Source organism: Garra rufa, chromosome 1 (assembly GCF_049309525.1).
Source record: "Garra rufa chromosome 1, GarRuf1.0, whole genome shotgun sequence".
In the NCBI taxonomy this organism is placed as follows: Eukaryota; Metazoa; Chordata; class Actinopteri; order Cypriniformes; family Cyprinidae; genus Garra; species Garra rufa.
This window is the reverse complement of record NC_133361.1, coordinates 95294703-95307900: the sequence shown is the minus strand read 5'-3', so window position 1 is coordinate 95307900 and position 13198 is coordinate 95294703. Positions and strand designations below refer to the sequence as shown.

General features: G+C 41.2%; 1 protein-coding gene and 1 long non-coding RNA gene across 2 annotated transcripts in view; both read right to left on the bottom strand.

Moving 5' to 3' along the window:
* LOC141340567 (uncharacterized) overlaps nt 1-13198 on the bottom strand; it is a 286821-nt gene that overhangs the window by 260312 nt on the left and 13311 nt on the right. The window lies entirely within an intron of this gene.
* LOC141340984 (uncharacterized) lies at nt 686-2232 on the bottom strand. The gene is made up of 3 exons (XR_012356615.1): nt 1927-2232; nt 1771-1815; nt 686-1540 (listed from the first exon to the last, which is right to left on the bottom strand). It is a non-coding gene; the product is annotated as an uncharacterized lncRNA (long non-coding RNA).

The following is a 13198-nucleotide window of genomic DNA, read 5'->3' as shown; positions in this document are numbered from 1 at the left end:
AATTTAGATTATTGAATTTTCATTACCAGTTATTCAGAGCTCCGAGGTGAAATTTAACTGAAAATGCATTTCTATCTCATCCACATCATTTTAATCCACAATATTCTACTGACTCCCATGGGCTCCAAATACAGTGGTGTCCAAAATTATTAGAACACTAGTATTTTTACCAGCTAAAAAGGATTTTAATTCAGTCATGTTTATCTTTTGCTGTAGTGTTTCAATGGGTAATTTATTTTATATTTCTAAACATTAATTTTGCCATTAAATGTAATAATCCAGTAAGACTTTTGTTTGACAACAGCCAGTGCTCCAAACAGAGATCTGATTTTATCATCATCCATTCTGCACAGAATGACATTACGGTTTTTTTCAATTGTTTACACACAATTTTGAAAACCGGGTTCTTTTTTTCAAAATATAATCACAATTATCCAAATACCACACTCAATTTGCAGAATTCCTAGATTGTTTGCAAAATGACACACTTCAGTCAAAACATACACATTTCAGTCAAAACATATACACATATTTGTGAAAATGCTATTAGTTTTCATTTAACCAACACAGTCCTCAATGATCAGACACTATTGCAGACAGTTTCACACTGCTATGATAAATAAAAAAACACATTTGTAAAAAAAAAAAAAAAACTAATTTTAGGAAATAGCATGTGCTAGATTTTTGGGCAGACATTGTTATGTAAGGGATCATTTCGATGACAAAACAAAATAGTGACAAACCCACAACATTCATCATGATTAGTTTGAGATATAGGGAGAATGTACACAAATAGGCCTACTATAAACTTACCAAGCACTGCACAACACTGATGCTGCAGACTGAATATTTCAAGTATTTATTTCAATTCAAGAAATACAGTATTTCTTACCATAATCAGCTACAGTAATCAACCAACAATGAAATCAATAAAACAAATAAAATCTGTAGACAAATAAAAATTACTGCATGAAGTACATACAGTTTGACTCTGAAAAAAAAGCAACACAAATACTGTAACTATTCCTCATCTCTCCGTCTGGCTGGATCAGGCCATAAGATTTCATCCACATCATTTTTGATGAATACAGGTGAACTCACCTGCTGCCTTTTATAGCACACCTGAGTGCTGCGTTTTCAAATTAGCACATGTGTGCTTCCACACCTTGTGGATGTGTTTATCCAATTTGTTCATTAGTGTGGTCATTGGCAATCCGGGGCTTTGTAATGACAAGGAAGTAACCTCACAATCCTTATCTGTGTCTAAGGTGTCGAAATGTTTGTAGAGTTTTACAAATCACTGTGTGTAAAGTTTTGCAAAAAGAGTGAAGCAGACATTATGTGTAATGGTGTGCAAATCTGTGGCGGTGTTTTGCTCCTTGGAGTAGAATTTTGCAAATTGTGTGGAAATTTTTATTTTAGAGTTTAAACAATCGTAAAAAACTGTAAGAAACAGAACAAACTGAGACAGATTAAATCTAGAAGAACTGTGGCAACGTCTCCAAGATGCTTCAAGAGGCCCACCTGCAAACCTGAAAAACTATCCGCAAGTGCCCTTAGTGCAAAAGCTGCTTTAAACACAGGATGATGGTCACACCAAATGTTGATTTAATTTAGTTAAAAGAAGTTAATTGATAAAGAAAACATTTATGATATTTTTATCAACATTCTCATTTTACAGAATTTGTACACAAGTGAAAAATACTATGAACTTTCCTTTAAAAATAAAATTAATGTTAGTGTGTCTTAACGTTAGAAATTAATACTTACTTCCTCTGAAGATCATGTAGTAGAAGATTTTCATTCCTAAAACTTCTGGATCATAAGGGGGAAACACACACAAGCATTTAATTAAATTAAAATTAATTTGTTTGATAAGACATTATCTACTTACTGACAGACATGGGCTTGCAAAAATGTACTCACCGGCTCACAGCTGATACAAAATCCTGGTTTACGTCTAGTATTCTTCTCCATGGAGTCCAATGATCATGCTTTCACTCAGGTCCTCTCTCTGTCAGATGAGTTCACATAACAGTGTTCTTAGGTTACTCATTTTGAAGTTCTGTCACATTTTGTGAGTTTGATCTTAAAACTAGCATGGGTGCACGATATGACTATATTATTTCACAATAGTAATATAGTTATTTATAATATTGTATTTCATTCAACATACAATCAAAGTAGCAAATTAACGTTACAAACAATAGGACTAATACAAAGGCAAGTTAAGTACATTTAATAATTTTCTCTTTAGTGTTTTGTTGTTTGATTATAATTAAGACCAACTGGTAACGTTAGGCTTAATTATACTGCTGTAACTTTAAAAAGAAAATGCACAGATCCAGTAACTGACACCTAACCTGGTTTGTTAATCTTGAATCAATACATTAGTGACTGTATTTAGGTCAATTGCATCTTAAGTAAACTGTCTGTATTTGACTTTTCAAGTGAGCTGCAGATTTCTTTCACTACATATATTCGGCAAGACATACTAACAAAACACAGTAACACACACTGGTAGGACACTAAGATATGAAATCGCGATTAATTTATCACTTCAGTAAACTGTATATTAATGTAACTAGCCTAACAGTCTATAGAACTCAAAAAGGTACTTACCTTCTGCAGTTTGCATGATCTTTAGCTGCTGGTAAAAGTCCATTTTCACTTTTTTTTGTTGTTGTTGTTGTTGTTGTTGTCAATCTTCATTCCACAACCAAAACTCGCTCAAAATATGAATTAAACAGTCAGACGTAAAATAATCCATGTGAAAGACTTTGCTAGAGGAACGACCGAAACAGACATATTCAGAAGCCGATCAGCATATTCAAATTTGACCGGGTAACAGCTCCCTACTAGTTATTGGACAGAATAATCAACGGCAGGGATAATCAAACGCTCATTGGCTGTCGCCGGTACGTCATAGATTGCGACTTGCCGTGTTTCCGCCGGTAATGCGTGATAAAGAAACGCACGTCAACTGAGCGATAATGGAATTCGCTATAGCTTTTTCAACGTTTAACAACTTAAATTATGCCCTGCTCACTGATCTATATAATGACTGGATTGCTCATTGCGTTCTAAACTGCCGTTAGGCAGTGAAGCCACCGGAAGTGTTCGATCCGCCATCTTACTATTCCCTACCTGCAGAGAGCACCATTGAGTCACATGTAAATTGCTGACCTAAAATCACCCGATTTGAAGCGTATCTTTCACACAGGATTAGTTTTTAGGATATGTGTATGTAAACTAATTTTTACTTAAGATGTTTTCTGGAATGTTTATGGTCTTTTCGGGCTGGATAAGCGATATATTGAAATCGTTCAGGTGGGTGTATCAACTGCGCACTTACAGAGACGGGTAACTGATCCAACACTAAATATATTTCTTTATGTACCTAATTATGCAGGAAATAATACACAGTACCATATATATCTGGTATTAGTATCTGAAATTGATTCGATTATACAGTAAATAATACAAGTCTCTGTTACTATATTGCTCGTTATATTGAAATTCAAATCTTTGAAATAAAGCTTATGTCTTTATGTCCGTACCATTTGTAGTCAGCGGTGTTCTCCGAGTCATGGTGTGTATTTTTAATGTGCCTGATTGAGCAACATCTATTTCAGACTCTTCAGATCAGCAAATTCTGTAATGATTTACTAACATTACCGTTTCCATCTGAGTAAAATGCTGTGTATGTTGAATTAATTATTAATTTAACGAACAAATCATTACCTGCTTCAAAACGAATAACGTTACTGTTAAATATTGTTGAAACATGCAGTTAGTCTACTGTACGAATATAAACAACAAAATGACATAAACCGTGAATAACTGTACTGAGATCGTAAGATGTTTGTTTATCTGATGTACGCGACTGTAATGTAGGCTATGAACGTACATTTTTAATAAGCAGAGGGAATTCCCAACATTAACCGTTTACATGCTTAGGACGTTTGCATTGTGAAAATGTACAATGAGACTTCAGTTATAAAAACACTGACTTGTTATGTGATGTTTTCTCAATAAAATCGTATAGTTTCCTATTCATTCAATGGAATGTATACGAATACTAGGGAATACTAATATGGCGGCGCGGTGGCTTCACTTTTATGACGTCATGAGCAATCCAGTTCTCTATTATAGATCAGTGGCCCTGCTCCCCACACTAAATTATCATCCTACTGTATATTCCACCAGAGAGGACTGCAAATGTATTGTCATTTGGACTTCTGTGCTATTGTTTTTTGACACGACTTCTTCAAACAAATTATACACTCACTCTTTATTGGTTAATTTGTTCTTTATAAAAATAAACGATTTTTAATGCAATACATTTTTATTGCATGGTTACGTGATTTGTGGATTTTTAGACTGATTTTCTATTTTATATATATTCTACTTCTGTTTTATATAAAATTACAGAGTTTTAAAGTAAAATACACCTAAATATAAAACTAATAAGATTTTCTTTCAAATTAAAAAAAGAAAATTAAACTGTTAGTATGGACATAAATCTTAATGAGCTACATTATTTAATTACAGATTGTTTTTGTAATTTATGCCAATGTGTAAGTAATTTAAGAAAACAGAAAAAATACTGTAAAAAATACAATATTTTTTGTATAGAAAAATTAGAATTCCTGGAGTTTGTCATTAATGGAATAATACTTAAAATAACAATTTTAATTAATTTACAGATATTGTTTGTAATTTTACAAAGTTTTTAACATAATTTAAGATAACAAAAAATACTGTAAAAATGTCCTGTATAAAAAAGAAAAAATACTGTAATTTGTCTTTAATGATATAGGACCTAAAATAACAGTCAAGTTGTTAGTTTACAGATGTTGTTAGTAATATTACAAAGTTTTGAATTTAATTTGAAATAACAGAAAACTACTATAAAAAAGTTAATTATTTTCTGTAAAATTAGTTTTTTTTTTTTTTTTTAACAGTGCAGTTGCCAAAGTGAGATATGAGCTAAAATGACCAGATCCTGCCGTGAGCTATATAGGAGACATCTTGTATGTACATATAGGGCTTATATGTGGATATAAAGAAGCAATACAGGAGACCTATGTGGCTTATATACGCATCATAGACTGTAAAAAATATGGACAACACCTCTCCGCTTCTTTCCACTATAGAAAAGTGAAGCCAAAACAGCTCAATATGGCCCCTACCATCTTGGGGGAAGTTACGTCATTTGGAGCCAGAGCATGCGCAGTAGAGGTTCGTTTGGAGCCAGAGCATGCGCAGTAGAGTCGTGAGGCGGAGCCGCGGTGTCAAAGTCCTGCCCAAACTCCCGCAGACCCAATCGCACGATCACAATCATGACACCACACCCCCTTTTTATAGCATCAAATAACTACTTAAAAGCAAACTTATTAGAAAAACGAACACCTGAGCAGGAATCAGCATTATAAGAACTACCTCACACGATGGAAATCACATTTGGAAAAAAAATTATTTGCTGTGTAATTCGATTATTTAGTTTGGCTCTCGTCCCATTAGATTACATGGAGAGGGCGGGGTTTATGACCTATACTGCAGCCAGCCACTGGGGGGCGATCGAAAACTTTTGGCTTCACTTTTCAGGACACACGGCACGCCTGATACGCATATAAGCAGAATATATATTATCATATATGTGCATATATACTGCATATAGGTTTCATATATGCACATATATCCTCATATAGATTCTTTCCACGTGGGGTGTGGTGGTGTATGTATTTCCAGTAAACTCAGATCATACTCTAGATCTTGACATCTCTGATGTCTTGTCTAGTGTCTTTAACAGTTTTAGTATGTGTTTCATCTGTAGTGTCATGGTCAGGGATTGCAGGTGCATCAGTGCCTAATGAAGCAATATTTTGTTCAATTTAAATGACAAAGTCATTGTGTGTTGTAACTGTAATTTGAGGAAGTTCAAGCAGAGCATCCACAATATCATCATTAGATCTGCTGTGTTTTACATCTACATGTGTCTGGATAATCATATTGCCTATGTTTGCTTTAAAAATTTTGCCAGAGGTTGATTTCAGTGTCAGATTTCTAATTAGTTTTAACTTCAATTGCAGTTAATTTGAATTGGGTTTGAGTATTTTTGTACTGGTTAGTGACATGTTTCCAATAACGTGTTTTAGTGGGCATATGTAAGTGCTTTTTACTTGTGCGCCAATTATTTCACAGTTTTCAGTGTGGAAAGTTGTTGTGGGAACAAAGACTGCAGTGCCTTTAGATGAAATGGATGTGATCACAGTGTCTTTTGTTGAACTGAGACATGGTTTATTGTTGAATTTTCTCACCGAGATGTTGGACATGTTATACCATTGTCCAATGTTGATGCAGTGTTCCCCCCAGATTGTGACTTCTGCTGAGGATGTCTTGTCAGCTACTGTGTAAGTGTTTTTCTCAAGAAAAGTTCCACCCCTTATTATGTTGTGTCCCTCGCTGAAACCTATTGAAATACAGACATTTACACAAATTAGTACAATACAGTACATTAAAGCTGGATATTACCATTTAAGTAATGATACGTTTATTTCAGATATTTATGGATATTTAAATGTAATGTTTTTTTTTTTGTTGTTGTTGTTGTCTAAATAATAGACATACACTAAGATATTTTTTCAAAATCAGATGACAGATGTGTATTACAGCCTCAGTTAACTGCTCTATTAAAGTGTGAAATCTGTCACCAGCTGGGCCGGTGTGAATATGCAAGAGTTCAGAAGCAAAAGCCTCTAAATCCATCTGACTTTTTTATTTTTTTATTTATTTTTTTTATATAAATATTTCTATCAGGCTCTTATTGTCACAAATCGCGCCTCTGTGGCTCCACCCGATCAGCACCAGCGGGAACCATCTCCCGAATACTGACTGTGAACTCCATTTCCCATAATCCCCGTACCTGGGCTGATTACCTACTACAGGTGTCTGCCATTACTCTCAGACTATTTAAGACTGGTCTCTCCTTATGAACTTCGCGAAGTCTTGTTTTGCCTGGCGAACATTCTGAGCGTTTATCCTGTTACCCTGTTTCCCTGTTTTTGAATTGGACTGTTTACTCGACTTTGATTCTGATCTGCCTGCCTATTGAACCTCCCACCTGTCTCTTGGAACTTTCTGTCTGCCTGTTGCCTGTCTGACGTTTATGCTTGTGCCCCGTTTACGCTCTCGGATCTGCCTTCGTTGTTCTGTTTGCCATTGTCTGACCCAAGCCTGTCTGTTTATTCTTATTCTCTCAATAAAGCTGCACATGGATCCCAACCTGCCTGAGCGTTCGTCACAGAAGACTTCGCCCCACACAGATCCAGCGGCGCTACATCAATTGTCAGCTGAATTGACCACGCAAGCTTCAGTATTGGCCGTGCATCAACAGCAACTAACCCGGCTTACCACTCTCACTGAGGAACTGGTACAAGCGCTTCAAGCCCTTCGCATGCCTTCTCACGAGAACCCCGCGCCATCACCCAGCCAACCTCCCGCCGCTGCCGTCATCCATACAGCGCCTGTCACGGCCAGCCCTCGCCTGGCGTTTCCTGAAAAATTCAACGGTTCACCGGATAAATGTAAGGGATTCTTACTGCAATGTTCAATGTTTGTTAACCAGCAACCCTCAATATATCCGACAGATCACAGCCGCATCGCTTTTGTCTGCTCACTTCTCACTGGACAAGCTTTAGAATGGGCCACAGCCGTATGGAGTGAGGATGGTAACCAGCTTCCCACCTTCACTGAGTTTCTGCGACGCTTCAGGGAGGTCTTCGAACATCCCACGGGGGGTAAGGAGGTCGGTGATCTGCTACTCTCTTTGCGTCAAGGAAGAAACTCTGCTTCCGAGTATGCTCTCAGCTTTCGCACGCTCGCCGCCCAGACAGGTTGGTCCTTTAAAGCTGTTATTTCGCAAGGGATTAAATCCGGACTTACAAACCGAGCTGGCCTGCCGCGACGAGGGAAAATCACTTGATCAGTTCATCGAAATGGCCATCCGAGTGGATAACATCGCTAAAGTGCGGCGCCCTCCGCGGCAATCCATCCCTACAGCTCCAGCTTCACCTGAAACCGAACCCATGCAACTCGGTTACACCCATCTCAGCGTGGAGGAAAGGGAGAGAAGGATTCATCATCACTTGTGTCTGTACTGTGGAAATCCCGGTCATATGAGAGTCAACTGCCCGACTCGACCTTCTCGCAAACCTACTATGGTGAGTCAACCATCCTGTCTATCCAATAATTTTGAACTCCCAGTCTCCATAGCACTAAACGGAAAGAAAATAACCACCACAGCCCTTATAGACTCAGGGGCTGCAGGAAACTTTATTGATAAAGGCTTTGCAGAAACTCATAATGTTCCTCTTGTCTCTTGTGACATGCATGTGGCGGTTGCAGCACTAGACGGCCGTCCTCTGGGTCCGGGCCAAATTCACTTCACCACTCAAGACATTCCTCTCACCATAGGAGCCTTTCACACCGAGAAGATACGTCTCTTTGTTTTTCAATCACCCAAAAATCCCATCATCCTGGGTCTCCCGTGGCTAGAACTTCACAACCCAAACATCTCTTGGTCGGAGAAACAAGTCGTTCAATGGTCCAGGTTCTGTCAACACCACTGCCTGAACCAACCCATCAAACTCAAACCCCAGGAAACGTCAACTCCTCCTCAGATCCCGGATTATTACCAAGACTTAACTGAGGCCTTCAGCAAAAGCAAAGCATCTCAACTACCACCTCACCGTCCCACGGATTGTGCAATTGAACTCATGGCAAACACCATTCCACCCAAGGGAAGGGTCTTTCCGTTGTCACAGCCTGAATCTGAAGCCATGAAGTCGTATATTGAGGAGGAACTATCCAAGGGATTTATTCGTCCATCCACTTCCCCTGCGTCCGCAGGATTTTTCTTCGTCAAGAAAAAGGACGGAGGGTTGAGACCCTGCATCGACTACCGAGGCCTGAACGACATCACCATTAAATACCGTTATCCATTACCGCTGGTTCCTGCCGCCCTTGAACAGCTCCGCAAAGCCAAGGTATTCACCAAACTCGACCTACGTAGTGCCTATAATCTCATCCGGATCCGGGAGGGGGATGAATGGAAAACTGCCTTCTCCACCACGTCTGGGCACTACGAATACCGGGTTATGCCCTTCGGGTTATCCAACAGTCCAAGTGTCTTTCAGGCCTTCATTAACGACGTATTCAGGGACATGCTTAACCGCAACGTAATTGTCTATATTGACGACATTCTCGTTTATTCTGAAACCTTGGAAGAACACGTCAACCATGTCCGAAAGGTCCTCCAACGTCTGATCTCCCATCAGTTATATGCCAAAGCAGAAAAATGTGAATTCCACCAAGAGACAATCTCCTTCCTGGGATACATAATCAGCGCCGGCGGGGTAGCGATGGACGATAAAAAGGTCCAGTCTGTCCTTAACTGGGCTCAACCCACTACACTCAAGGAGCTGCAGCGGTTCCTGGGGTTTGCCAACTTTTACCGCAGGTTCATTCGGAACTTCAGCACTGTGGCGGCACCCCTTACCACGCTTACTAAAGGTGGACGACAACGACTATCTTGGACTCCAGAGGCAACCAAGGCATTCAAAAACCTAAAGGAGAGATTCACCACAGCCCCGATTCTGCACCATCCTGACCCGGATCAAGAATTCATCGTCGAGGTAGACGCTTCCAATACAGGTATCGGAGCCATTCTTTCTCAACGTCACGGCGAACCTCCAAAGCTGCATCCTTGTGCCTTCTACTCCCGTAAACTCAATTCAGCTGAAAGAAACTACGATGTGGGCAATCGGGAGCTTCTGGCTATGAAAGCGGCTCTAGAAGAATGGAGACATTGGCTGGAGGGCACCAAATGTCCATTCACGATACTCACGGATCACAGGAACCTCGAATACCTCAGGTCAGCCAAAAGACTCAACTATCGACAGGCTCGTTGGGCACTTTTCTTCACCCGCTTCAACTTTTCTGTTACATACAGACCAGGTTCTCGAAATGTTAAGGCAGACGCTCTGTCCTGGATGTATGAGTCACCCACTTCTCCAGTTACCAACGAATCCATCATCCCCTCTGCTCTCATCCTTGCACCTGTCCAATGGGACCTCATGACCGAAATTTCTGAAGCTCAGGTCAACGATCCTCCTCCCGATGATTGCCCAGCGGACCGCTCCTATGTTCCCCAAACTCTCAGTCAGAGGGTGATCGACCAAGGTTCACACGTCTCTTACCTCAGGTCACCCAGGTATCGCAGCAACGGTACAACTCCTCAATAACCGGTTCTGGTGGCCATCCCTACGAACTGATGCCATTAAATACGTTCAAGAATGTCAAGTATGTAACAGGACCAAACCATCTCACCGTCTGCCAGCCGGACTCCTGCAACCTCTACCCATACCACAACGCCCCTGGTCTCACATCGCTCTCGACTTCATCACCGACCTACCTGCCTCCCGAGGTAACACCACTATACTCACCGTTATTGACCGGTTCTCAAAATGTTGTCGACTAATTCCTCTCCCTAAGTTACCCACAGCACTAGAAACTGCAGAGAGTCTCTGCCAGAACGTATTCCGGTTCTACGGACTTCCAGAGGACATTGTGTCAGACCGAGGACCACAATTCACTTCTCGAGTATGGTCCGCCTTCTGCAGGATGCTCAACATTAACGTCAGTTTGACCTCAGGGTACCACCCACAAGCCAATGGGCAAACCGAACGCCTCAACCAGGAGTTAATCCGGTTCCTCCGATCATACTGCCATCACAATCAGCCAGACTGGAGTCGATTTCTGATGTGGGCCGAATACGCTCGAAATTCTCTACGTAAGCCTGCCACTAATCTCACTCCCTTTCAGTGTGTACTTGGTATCCAACCACCACTATTTCCCTGGTCCGGGGAGCCCTCAGAGCTCCCTGCCGTCAACGACTGGCTCGAACGCAGTGAGGCTACATAGAATGAGGCACATGTTCACCTTCAACACGCTGTCAGGCGCACCAAGGAGCAGGCCGATCGACATCGACGCCCTCATCCCAACTATCACCCAGGTCAATGGGTGTGGCTCTCTACACGGGATCTTCGCCTCCGACAACCCTGCAAGAAACTCAGTCCCAGGTACGTGGGTCCTTTCCAAATCTCAAGACAAATTACTCCAGTATCATTTCGCTTAGCACTACCATCTGAGTATCGTATCTCACCCACTTTTCATGTGTCCCTGCTCAAGCCCGCTGGTGAACCTAGAGGGGTGGAGGACCAGGAGGAGGCCGGTGACCAGAGAGCACCTCCCATCATCATCGACGGCGAGGAGGTCTACCGAGTCAGGGAAATTCTGGACTCTCGCCGCCGGGGCGGATCACTGCAATATCTCGTGGACTGGGAGGGGTATGGTCCAGAGGAACGATCCTGGGTCAATGCCAGTGACATTCTGGATCCCTCACTCACTAGAGACTTCCACGACTCACATCCTGAACGACCTGCCCCTAGACCCCGCGGTAGACCCCGGCGGCGGATACCTCCTCGTGTCAGGAGCCACTCGCAGGGAGGGGGCTCTGTCACAAATCGCGCCTCTGTGGCTCCACCCGATCAGCACCAGCGGGAACCATCTCCCGAATACTGACTGTGAACTCTATTTCCCATAATCCCCGTACCTGGGCTGATTACCTACTACAGGTGTCTGCCATTACTCTCAAGACTATTTAAGACTGGTCTCTCCTTATGAACTTCGCGAAGTCTTGTTTTGCCTGGCGAACATTCTGAGCGTTTATCCTGTTACCCTGTTTCCCTGTTTTTGAATTGGACTGTTTACTCGACTTTGATTCTGATCTGCCTGCCTATTGAACCTCCCGCCTGTCTCTTGGAACTTTCTGTCTGCCTGTTGCCTGTCTGACGTTTATGCTTGTGCCCCGTTTACGCTCTCGGATCTGCCTTCGTTGTTCTGTTTGCCATTGTCTGACCCAAGCCTGTCTGTTTATTCTTATTCTCTCAATAAAGCTGCACATGGATCCCAACCTGCCTGAGCGTTCGTCACACTTATGTATAGGTTTCTACTAAAGTACCAGTACTGATTGAGCGGAGGCTGTGATTTACAGTATACATGGGGGGGGTACTCTAGGTTCGGGCCATTCCTCGGAGCCCTTCCCTGGACAGCACGCCAAACATGCTTACATACTCCAGCTAATTATATGTAAGTGGGAACTCGTGAAATTCGATGTAATTATTAATTTGAGTGGCAATGTAAACGGGAGATTAATATCAAGTGATGTGGGAGCATGATCTGAAATAACTATTGGATGATAACTACTAGCAATAACCAAATGCAGCAATTTATTATCAATCAGAAAAAAGTTGATTCGAGAAAAACTTTGATGTGGAGGAGAAAAAAAAGAAAATACTTTACTTTGGGGATTCCTAAACCTCCAGGGGTCTGAAATTCCTAAACATGGAGAGCAATTAAGTATTACTTTGGCAGATTTTGATAAACTGATTTGTTTGGGTGATGACCTATCAAGATTGGTGTCTTGCACCTAGATTAGATTTCTAAAAACACTCTTGTCAATTTTATACATTTCTAAAGGTAAGCAATAACAGTCCTCCAGTCATTTGTATAGATTTCAAAAAATGTATTATAACAAAGTGGCTGAAGAAACTATTGCAACATTGGCTAATAAAAGATTTGAACATAAAAAAAGCTATTTACCGACAATGTGTTTTTCAGAGAACTCAAACACTGCTTTGCCCATGCCTTTACAAGAGGTCCATTTTCATAGTTGGTCAGGAGACATGCAACAGTATAGAGCTGATTAATGTTTCCGAAAAGACGTAAAGGAATCTCGGTGTCAAAGAACTTGTGTTCCTTAACACGGCGTATGAGGTGCTCAACGTGCACTCTAAGGCGTGCAATTGCTTGGGTCTACCTAACCTCACAGGCAGACATCTGGGATCTTCCACAGAGAAATGCTGGCCTATAGATCTTGCAAGGCACAAAGTCCTCAACAAGGAAACCTCGGTCAACCATGATGGCCATTCAAGGTCTCAAAAGGGAGAGAATTCCAGACTCGCATGATCTGTTTGTCACTGATGGAACCAGCATACAGTGGAGAGATAAATGTGACTGCCCCATGAGGAGCCACTCCAAGCAGGCCTTTGAGAGTACAGTGGGACTTGTACGC